Source organism: Lolium rigidum, chromosome 6 (assembly GCF_022539505.1).
Source record: "Lolium rigidum isolate FL_2022 chromosome 6, APGP_CSIRO_Lrig_0.1, whole genome shotgun sequence".
In the NCBI taxonomy this organism is placed as follows: Eukaryota; Viridiplantae; Streptophyta; class Magnoliopsida; order Poales; family Poaceae; genus Lolium; species Lolium rigidum.
This window is the reverse complement of record NC_061513.1, coordinates 26,776,293-26,788,304: the sequence shown is the minus strand read 5'-3', so window position 1 is coordinate 26,788,304 and position 12,012 is coordinate 26,776,293.

Genomic DNA, 12,012 nt, shown 5'->3' with positions numbered 1-12,012 from the left:
GTAGCATCGCGCGGTGGTTATCGTTATGTTCTAACCTTCACGAGATGATCCGAGTAGATATGGGTATATCTATTTCATGAAACATAAATCCGAAACTTTTGAGAAGTTTAAGGAATTCCAAAGTGAAGTAGAAAATCAACGTAACAAGAAGATTAAATTTCTACGATCTGATCGCGGAGGTGAATATCTGAGTTATGAGTTTGGCATGCATTTAAAGAAATGTGGAATACTTTCACAATTGACACCGCCGGGAACACCACAACGAAACGGTGTGTCCGAACGTCGTAATCGAACTCTCTTAGATATGGTTCGTTCTATGATGTCTCTTACTGATTTGCCGTTATCATTTTGGAGTTATGCATTAGAGACAGCCGCATTCACTTTAAATATAGCACCATCAAAATCCGTTGAAACGACACCATATGAATTATGGTTTAATAAGAAACCTAAGCCGTCGTTCCTAAAAGTTTGGGGTTGCGAAGCCTATGTAAAAAAGTTACAACCGGACAAGCTAGAACCCAAAGCGGAGAAATGCGTCTTCATAGGATACCCTAAGGGAACTATAGGGTACACTTTCTATCACGAGATCCGAAGGCAAGATCTTTGTTGCTAAGAACGGAACCTTTCTTGAGAAAGAATTTCTCACTAAAGAAGTGACTTGGAAGAAAAGTAGAACTCGATGAGATTGAAGAATCTTTGCTCGTTGATCGAGTAGCGCGAGTACGGGAAGATGTTCTTGTGCCGCCTACACCGGCAACGAGAGGAAGCTAATGATAATGATCATGAAACTTCAAATGAGACAACTACGAACCTCGCGGATCGACAAGGGAACGTGCCACTCCTGATTGGTATGATCCTTGTCTAAATGTCATGATTGTGGACAACAATGATGAAGACCCTGCGACGTATGAAGAAGCGATGATGAGCCCAGATTCCAACAAATGGCAAGAAGCCATGAAATCCGAAATGGGATCCATGTATGATAACAAAGTATGGACTTTAGTAGACTTACACGATAGCCGCAAGGTCTGTCGAGAATAAATGGATCTTCAAAAGAAAAACAGATGCTGATGGTAATATTACTGTCTATAAAGCTCGACTTGTCGCAAAGGGTTTCCGACAAATTCAAGGTGTTGACTACGATGAGACTTTCTCACATGTAGCGAAGCTAAAATCTGTGAGGATTTTGTTAGCAATAGCTGCATTTTTCGATTATGAGATTTGGCGAGATGGATGTCAAAACGGCGTTCCTTAATGGAGACATTGAGGAAGAGTTGTATATGGTACAACCCAAATGTTTTGTCGATCCTAAAAATGCCGACAAAGTATGCAAACTTCAGCGTTCAATTTATGGACTGAAGCAAGCATCAAGAAGTTGGAACCGACGCTTTGATAAGGTGATCAAAGACTTCGGGTTTATACAGTGTCATGGAGAGGCCTGTATTTACAAGAAAGTGAGTGGGAGTTACGTAGCGTTCTCGATATTATATGTAGATGACATATTATTGATTGGGAATGATATAGAACTATTAAGCGATGTAAAAGGTTATTTGAATAATAGTTTTTCAATGAAAGACCTTGGTGAAGCATCGTATATATTAGGCATCAAGATTTATAGAGATAGATCAAGACGTCTAATAGGGCTATCACGAGTACATACCTGGACAAGATTCTAAAGAAGTTTAGAATGGACGAAAGTAAGAAAGGTTTCTTACCTATGTTACCAAGCAAGGTCTTGAGTAAGACTCAAGGTCCGGCTACGGCAGAAGAAAGAGAAAGGATGAGTCAGATCCCCTATGCCTCGGCAGTAGGCTCTATCATGTATGCCATGCTATGTACAAGACCGGATATAGCACATGCTGTTAGTTTGACTAGCAGATATCAAAGTGATCCAGGAATTTTGCAAGCGGCAAGTGATCGTCTACCGCAGCAACAAGAGCCTCATCTTGTAGGCTTTGGAAATCTTCAAGGGTGAGTCTCGATGATCTCCTCGTTGCTCCCGTCTTCTAGATTGCATCTTGGCTTGGATTTCGTTCTCGCGGTAGGAAATTTTTTATTTTCTATGCAACGTTATCCTACATGACCAATATCATCATTCAACCTAATCCCCACACTCCCACCTTGCACATATTGTTTAATTCAATCACACCAGATTTCATCAAACCCTTTCATACGCAAGACTTGTTGTAAAAACGGCCATTTAACTTTATCATACGCCTTCTCAAAATCAATTTTGAAAAGAACACCATCTAGCTTTTTCTTATGCAGTTCATGAATGGATTCATGAAGCACAACCACTCCCTCCAAAATATGTCTCCCCGGCATGAATGCAGTCTGGGTAGGTTTGATCACATTATGAGCAACCTCCGAAATACGAATAGTAGCCACTTTAGTAAAGATCTTAAAAATCACATTAAGTAAACAAATGGGACGGTACTGTTGTATTTGTGTCGCATTATCTTTTTTTGGAAGCAGAGTAATAACCCCAAAATTAAGCCTATGTAACAGTAACTCTCCTCTCTGGAAAGACATAAAAAGCGCCATTAAATCCAATTTTATTACTTCCCAAAAGGTTTGATAAAACTCCGCCGGAAACCCATCAGGCCTCGGCGCTTTATTATGTTTCATATGTGAGATCGCCTCATAAACTTCCTCGACAGAGTAGTCTTTGATCAGAAGTTCATTTTCAGCCGCAGAAACTTGAGGAATATCATCAACTCTATCCTCCACCATTAGTATGGAATTGTGTTGCGGCTCACCAAAAAGTTTTTTGTAGTATTCAGTAATGTAAGTTTTTAGGTTATCGTCCCCAACAATTGTACCCTCCTCCTGTTCTAATTGAAAAATCTTCTTCTTCCTATGCTTCCCATTAGAAATTAAGTGAAAATATTTTGTATTATCACCCCCTTCCTGTACATACTTAACCTTGGCTCGTTGTGCCCATTTTGTTTCCTCCGACCTTCTAAGTTTGTTCAACTTATCATTAGCCAATTTCAGCTCATCCCTTTCAACATTAGATAGCGGACAAGGTTCCGCCTTAATATCCAGGAAATCAATAATTTGAAGTAGCCTCTCCTTTTCTAGTTTATATTTTCCACTAAGATTTTTCGCCCATCCCCTTAAGAATCTTCGTAGGTGTCTAATCTTTTTTTGCCAAGTGTCTATTGGTGATACCCCCATTGGAGCTGCAACCCACTCAGCTGCCACCAAATTATAGAACCCGTCTTGTTGCAACCAAGACAACTCAAAAGAGAAACGAGCTTTGTTTCCTAAATGTGCATGGTTTCCTGAATCGATAAGAAGAGGTGTGTGATCAGACCCCGACCGAGATAACTCCCTAACCGACACCAATGGAAATTTTTGTTCCCACTCCACACTAGCGAGCACACGATCCAACTTTTCATAAGTAGGGGTCACTCGACGACTAGGGATGGACATTGGCCTTTCTTGTTCAATGCTGTCATTGATAGCCTTGATTTAAGAGAGGTGTTTATGTCTGGTCGACAGTTTACTTGGGCCAACACACTACAAGAAAAGTTTTGATAGACAACGTCTCAAAATCGTCCGCTAGGGGGTATTTTTCGTCGCCTATGGGCCTAACCCGACGATATGGGTTCTGTTGTGGAAACTGCGTCAGGCAAAGTCCAACGACGTTTTTTTCGGTCCGGCGCGCTTGGGCGCCCTTCCGCCACGGAAAATCGGACCGTTGCGCAAGTGTTTCCGGGAGCCCGTTGACTCGCCGACGTCATGCAAGCCGACACGTGGCAGACGCCGTTAGCGGCAGTTAACGGCGTTAACCGGCTGAAACCCCGTGGTAGATGGTAGGCCCACACGAGGCCTGCCACGTCTTAAGCGGGCCGGGCCAGCTGACATAGTTTGACCGGTCAACTATATAGCTGGGCTGGTCCATTAGTTACATGGGCCGGGCCTAACCTCTAAGGTTGACTGGTCAAAACTTAAATGGGCCGGCCCATTTAACATGTGGGGTCCACCTTACGGCTCTTCGGGCCGGCCCAAGAGGCAAGTGGGCCGGGCCGAAACACGAGTGGGTCCCACTTTCCTGTTAAAGGGCCGGCCCATTTAGTGTGTGGGGTCCACCGTGTAGCAAGTGGGCCGGGCCAAAAACACAGGTGGGTCCCACTTTCCAGTTAAAGGGTCGACCCATTTAGTATGTGGGGTCCATGATGGCGTGTATTTCACACGTTCGTTGGGCAACCCCAAGAGGAAGGTATGATGCGCACAGCAGCAAGTTTTCCCTCAGAAAGAAACCAAGGTTTATCGAACCAGGAGGAGCCAAGAAGCACGTTGAAGGTTGATGGCGGCGGGATGTAGTGCGGCGCAACACCAGAGATTCCGGCGCCAACGTGGAACCTGCACAACACAACCAAAGTACTTTGCCCCAACGAAATAGTGAGGTTGTCAATCTCACTGGCTTGCTGTAACAAAGGATTAACCGTATTGTGTGGAAGATGATTGTTTGCGAGAGAAAATAGTAAAACAAGTATTGCGACAGATTTGTATTTTAGTATTAAAGAATGGACCGGGGTCCACGGTTCACTAGAGGTGTCTCTCCCATAAGATAAAAGCATGTTGGGTGAACAAATTACAGTCGGGCAATTGACAAATAGAGAGGGCATAACAATGCACATACATGACATGATAAGTATAGTGAGATTTAATTGGGCATTACGACAAAGTACATAGACCGCCATCCAATCGCATCTATGCCTAAAAAGTCCACCTTCGAGGTTATCATCCGAACCCCCTCCGGTATTAAGTTGCTAACAACGGACAATTGCATTAAGTATGGTGCGTAATGTAATCAACAACTACATCCTCGGACATAGCGCCAATGTTTTATCCCTAGTGGCAACGAGCACAACACAACCTTAGAACTTTACATCACTTGTCCCGGTGTCAATGCGAGGCATGAACCCACTATCGAGCATAAATACTCCCTCTTGGAGTTAAAAGTAAAAACTTGGCCAGAGCCTCTACTAGTAACGGAGAGCATGCAAGATCATAAACAACACATATGTAATAACTTGATAATTAACATGACATGGTATTCTCTATCCATCGGATCCCGACAAACACAACATATAGAATTACGGATAGATGATCTTGATCATGTTAGGCAGCTCACAAGATCCAACAATGAAGCACAATGAGGAGAAGACAACCATCTAGCTACTGCTATGGACCCATAGTCCAGGGGTGAACTACTCACTCATCACTCCGGAGGCGACCATGGCGGTGTAGAGTCCTCCGGGAGATGAATCCCCTCTCCGGCGGGGTGCCGGAGGAGATCTCCGGAATCCCCCGAGATGGGATCGGCGGTGGCGGCGTCTCGGTAAGGTTTTCCGTATCGTGGTTTTTCGCATCGGGGGTTTCGCGACGGAGGTTTTAAGTAGGCGGAAGGGCGAGTCGGGGGCCGGACGAGGGGGCCACACCATAGGGCGGCGCGGGCCCCCCGGGCCGCGCCGCCACGTGGTGTCGCCACCTCGTGGCCCCACTTCGTATGTTCTTCGGTCTTCCGGAAGCTCCGTGGAAAAATAGGCCCCCGGGTCTTTGTTTCGTCCAATTCCGAGAATATTTCGTTACTAGGATTTACGAAACCAAAAACAGCAGAAAAATGGAACTGGCACTTCGGCATCTTGTTAATAGGTTAGTTCCAGAAAATGCACGAATATGACATAAAGTGTGCATAAAACATGTAGGTATCATCAATAATATAGCATAGAACATAAGAAATTATCGATACGTCGGAGACGTATCAAGCATCCCCAAGCTTAGTTACGCTCGTCCCGAGCGAGGTAAAACGATAACAAAGATAATTTCTGAAGTGATATGCCATCATAACCTTGATCATACTATTTGTAAACATATGTAGTGGATGCAGCGATCAAAACAATGGTAATGACATGAGTAAACAGGTGAATCATATAGCAAAGACTTTTCATGAATAGTACTTCAAGACAAGTATTAATAAGTCTTGCATAAGAGTTAACTCATAAAGCAATAAATCAAAGTAAAGGTATTGAAGCAACACAAAGGAAGATTAAGTTTCAGCGGTTGCTTTCAACTTGTAACATGTATATCTCATGGATAATTGTCAACATAGAGTAATATAACAAGTAAAATATGCAAGTATGTAGGAATCAATGCACGGTTCACGCAAGTGTTTGCTTCTTGAGGTGGAGAGAAATAGGTGAACTGACTCAACATAAAAGTAAAGAGAATGGTCCTTCAAAGAGGAAAGCATCGATTGCTATATTTGTGCTAGAGCTTTTATTTTGAAAACATGAAACAATTTTGTCAACGGTAGTAATAAAGCATATGAGTTATGTACATTATATCTTACAAGGTGCAAGTCTCATGCATAGTATACTAATAGTGCCCGCACCTTGTCCTAATTAACTTGGACTACCGGATCTTTGCAATGCACATGTTTTGACCAAGTGTCACAATGGGGTACCTCCATGCCGCCTGTACAAAGGTCTAAGGAGAAAGCTCGCATTTTGGATTTCTCGCTTTTGATTATTCTCAACTTAGACATCCATACTTGGGACAACATGGACAACGAGATAATGGACTCCTCTTTAATGCATAAGCATGTGGCAACAATTATTATTCTCATATGAGATTGAGGATATATGTCCAAAACTGAAACTTCCACCATGAATCATGGCTTTAGTTAGCGGCCCAATGTTCTTCTCTAACAATATGCATGCTCCAACCATGAAGGTGGTAGATCTCTCTTGCTTCAGACAAGACGTACATGCATAGCAACTCACATGATATCCAACAAAGAATAGTTGATGGCGTCCCCGAAACATGGTTATCGCACAACAAGCAACTTAATAAGAGATAAAGTGCATAAGTACATATTCAATACTACAATAGTTTTTAAGCTATTTGTCCCATGAGCTATATATTGCAAAGGTGAATGATGGAATTTTAAAGGTAGCACTCAAGCAATTTACTTTGGAATGGCGGATAAATACCATGTAGTAGGTAGGTATGGTGGACACAAATGGCATAGTGGTTGGCTCAAGTATTTTGGATGCATGAGAAGTATTCCCTCTCGATACAAGGTTTAGGCTAGCAAGGTTATTTGAAACAAACACAAGGATGAACGGTACATCAAAACTCACATAAAAGACATATGGTAAACATTATAAGACTCCATACCGTCTTCCTTGTTGTTCAAAACTCAATACTAGATGTTATCTAGACTCTAGAGAAACCAAATATGCAAACCAAATTAGCAAGCTCTAAGTATTTCTTCATTAATGGGTGCAAAGTATATGATGCAAGAGCTTAAACATGAGCACAACAATTGCCAAGTATCAAATTATCCAAGACATTATAGCAATTTACTACATGTATCATTTTCCAATTCCAACCATATAACAATTTAACGAAGATGAAACTTCGCCATGAATACTATGAGTAGAGCCTAAGGACATATTTGTCCATATGCAACAGCGGAGCGTGTCTCTCTCCCATAAAGTGAATGCTAGGATCCATTTTATTCAAACAAAACAAAAAACAAAAACAAACCGACGCTCCAAGCAAAGTACATAAGATGTGATGGAATAAAAATATAGTTTCAGGGGAGGAACCTCGATAATGTTGTCTATGAAGAAGGGGATGCCTTGGGCATCCCCAAGCTTAGACGCTTGAGTCTTCTTAGAATATGCAGGGGTGAACCACCGGGGCATCCCCAAGCTTAGAGCTTTCACTCTCCTTGATCATATTGCATCATACTCCTCTCTTGATCCTTGAAAACTTCCTCCACACCAAACTCGAAACAACTCATTAGAGGGTTAGTGCATAATAAAAATTCACATGTTCAGAGGTGACACAATCATTCTTAACACTTCTGGACATTGCATAAAGCTACTTGGACATTAGTGGATCAAAGAAATTCATCCAACATAGCAAAAGAGGCAATGCGAAATAAAAGACAGAATCTGTCAAAACAGAACAGATCCGTAAAGATGGATTTTATTAGGCCACCAGACTTGCTCAAACGAAAATGCTCAAATTGAATGAAAGTTGCGTACATATCTGAGGATCATGCTCGTAAATGTGCGTAATTTTCTGAGCTACCTACGAGGAGATAGACCCAGATTCGTGACAGCAAAGAAATCTGGAACTGCGCGAGTAATCCAAATCTAGTACTTACTTTTCTATCAAAGACTTTACTTGGCACAACAAAACTCAAAACTAAGATAAGGAGAGGTTGCTACAGTAGTAAACAACTTCCAAGACACAAATATAAAATAAAAATACTGTAGTAAAAACATGGGTTGTCTCCCATAAGCGCTTTTCTTTAACGCCTTTCAGCTAGGCGCAGAAAGTGTAACTCAAGTGTTATCAAAGGGTGGTGCGTCAACCTTACCTTGGGCTTTACCCTTACCTTTCTTATTGTTTTTCCTTCCCTTTGGTTTAGGGAATATATGATTTCCCCCTGGTATAGAGGTGAATTTCGAGTGCCTTTTCCCACATCAATGACTTGCTCCCAATAGTTTCAACAGGGATCTCCCGAGTATGATTTTTCCTGTTTCAATAACAAGATAATCAATGGATATTGTTCTTCCAAGAATGGTTGTATGCACACTGCGGCTATTCCCTTAGGAATTATAATAGAGTTATCAATGAGAGTTATTTCTTCTCCTCCTTCATCGACTCCCCAAAGTTTCAAAGATTTATAAATGCTTTCGGGCATAAGGAAAAATTCATACATAATATCACGAGTAGGCATGAAGAGTTCGATCACCGATAACAATTTTAACGAGCAGGATCCCACAATGAAAGTTCAGAGTTCACTAAAACTTGATCAAGACGGTTACGAATGTATCCATAATTTTCATTTAAGCGAGATGCACTTGTCTCAAGAGTATTTAATCTATTATGAATGCTGATAAGGGCTGAATCAAAATTATTAGGCTGAATCATGTGATGCAACCAACTTCTTTATGGCATTAAAAGCTTGATCCCCATTGCAATGGAGGAAATCTCCTCCCACTAAAGTATCCAAAGCATATCTATAGCGAACCATAAGACCAAAATAAAAATTACTAAGGAGCAAACTTAGAGTCATTTGAGGTTCGGTTTCACGATAAGAAGTAAAAATTCTAGACCAAGCATCCTTAAAACTCTCCTCATCCCCTTGTTTAAAAGTGAAAACTAATTCTTCGAGCGAAGAAGTAACAGGTTCAGAGCTAGACATGGTAACAAGAGTAACTAAATATTTTTTTGTATTTTTAATATAGAGTGCAAGACAGTAAATAAAGCAAACTAGATAAAGTAAATGCAAGTAAACTAATTTTTTTGTGTTTTTGATATAGCAAACAAGATAGTAAATAAAGTAAAGCTAGCAACTAATTTTTTTGTGTTTTGATATAATGCAGCAAACAAAGTAGTAAATAAAATAAAGCAAGACAAAAACAAAGTAAAGAGATTGAGAAGTGGAGACTCCCCTTGCGGGGTGTCGTGATCTCCCCGGCAACGGCGCGAGAAAAAGAGCTTGATGGCGTGTATTTCACACGTTCGTTGGGCAACCCCAAGAGGAAGGTATGATGCGCACAGCAGCAAGTTTTCCCTCGAAAGAAACCAAGGTTTATCGAACCAGGAGGAGCCAAGAAGCACGTTGAAGGTTGATGGCGGCGGGATGTAGTGCGGCGCAACACCGGAGATTCCGGCGCCAACGTGGAACCTGCACAACACAACCAAAGTACTTTGCCCCAACGAAATAGTGAGGTTGTCAATCTCACCGGCTTGCTGTAACAAAGGATTAACCGTATTGTGTGGAAGATGATTGTTTGCGAGAGAAAATAGTAAAACAAGTATTGCGAGCAGATTTGTATTTCAGTATTAAAGAATGGACCGGGGTCCACAGTTCACTAGAGGTGTCTCTCCCATAAGATAAAAGCATGTTGGGTGAACAAATTACAGTCGGGCAATTGACAAATAGAGAGGGCATAACAATGCACATACATGACATGATAAGTATAGTGAGATTTAATTGGGCATTACGACAAAGTACATAGACCGCCATCCAACCGCATCTATGCCTAAAAAGTCCACCTTCGAGGTTATCATCCGAACCCCCTCCGGTATTAAGTTGCTAACAACGAGACAATTGCATTAAGTATGGTGCGTAATGTAATCAACAACTACATCCTCGGACATAGCGCCAATGTTTTATCCCTAGTGGCAACAAGCACAACACAACCTTAGAACTTTCGTCACTTGTCCCGAGTGTCAATGCGGGCATGAACCCACTATCGAGCATAAATACTCCCTCTTGGAGTTAAAAGTAAAAACTTGGCCGGAGCCTCTACTAGTAACGGAGAGCATGCAAGATCATAAACAACACATATGTAATAACTTGATAATTAACATGACATGGTATTCTCTATCCATCGGATCCCGACAAACACAACATATAGAATTACGGATAGATGATCTTGATCATGTTAGGCAGCTCACAAGATCCAACAATGAAGCACAATGAGGAGAAGACAACCATCTAGCTACTTGTTATCACCGAGATTTGACCGAGTCAGAGGTGGGCCGCAGTCAAGACGGGCTTAAGGAAATATACGTGGAGAATTATATGAATCGGCCTGTTGGGCTTAATTGCCCGTGTATCTGTAACATATTAGATCTATTTTAGTTTAGAGATAGAATCTTAGTCGTGCACGGTTTAGTGCACGCCCTCATTAGAAAGTCCCCTGGACTATAAAGATGTACCTAGGGTTTATGGAATAAACAACAACTCACGTTCAACCCCAAAAACAAACCAATCTCGGCGCATCGCCAACTCCTTCATCTCGAGGGTTTCTATCAGGTAGCGACATGCTGCCTAGATCGCATCTTGCGATCTAGGCAGCACAAGCCCACGTTGTTCATGCGTTGCTCGTCTTTGAAGCGTTTTTGATGGCGAGCAACGTAGTTATCATTAGATGTGTTAGGGTTAGCATTGTTCTTCGTTTAAGCATGCTTACGTAGTGCAACCCTTGCATATCTAGCCGTCCTCACGCCTATCTCAGGTGTGGGGGCGGCACCCGCTTGATCATTATTTAGTAGATCTGATCCGTTACGATTGCTCCTTGTTCTACAAGGATTAGTTTAATATCTGCAATAGTTTGGCCTTACAATGGGGGGAGGATCCGGTGGCACGTAGGGTGGCGTTCGCAAGTCCTAAACGGGATGTTCCTAGGATCAACTTCATGTTGGTTTTTTGGCCTTGTTTAGGATCGGCTTACGAGCACCGTGCGTGGCCGCAAGGCCCAACCTGGAGTAGGATGATCCGGTTATGCGGTGAAAGCCCTAAATCGTCGTAGATCTCATTAGCTTCATCTTGATCAAGCAGGACCACCAAGTATTCGTGCACCCCGTACGGATCATGGGTGGATCGGCTCTTTGAGCCGATTCACGGAGATAACCCGAGAGCCGATCGAGGCTCGTATTTAACGTTTACATGTATGCCCTGCAGGAAACTAAGCGAGGCAACCTCATCACCTTCCTGACCAGGTATAGGTCAGGTGGCACGCCCTTGCACTTCGCAACGCCGCGTGTGACCAGAAGAGCATTGCGGGCCGTCGCTCGGAGGGGTCTCGGCCAGCCGCAGCTCTAGGCTCCCCCGGCTCTACGGTGTTGACAAGGCCGCTGCCCGCCGGTGGGTTTTGGCGATCAACACATTCCGGCACGCCCGGTGGGACTATCGTCTACATCAACCACATCGCCATCTACATCCGAGATGGCGGACGGCACGCCGGTCACCTACGAGGATCTGCCCGATGACCTAAAAAGCAATACAACGAGATCAAGGCTACCCTCGAAGCCGACCTCATCGGCTCTTTTCGAAGAACCCGTTCGGTGGCATCGGATGGAAGGGGTTCTCACCGAAGGTGCACTCGATGGGATAGACCTCTCTACCTCGTCGGAGGAACGCACCGAGGGTCCGCGGCGGGAGATCAACTACCCGGTGGCTCA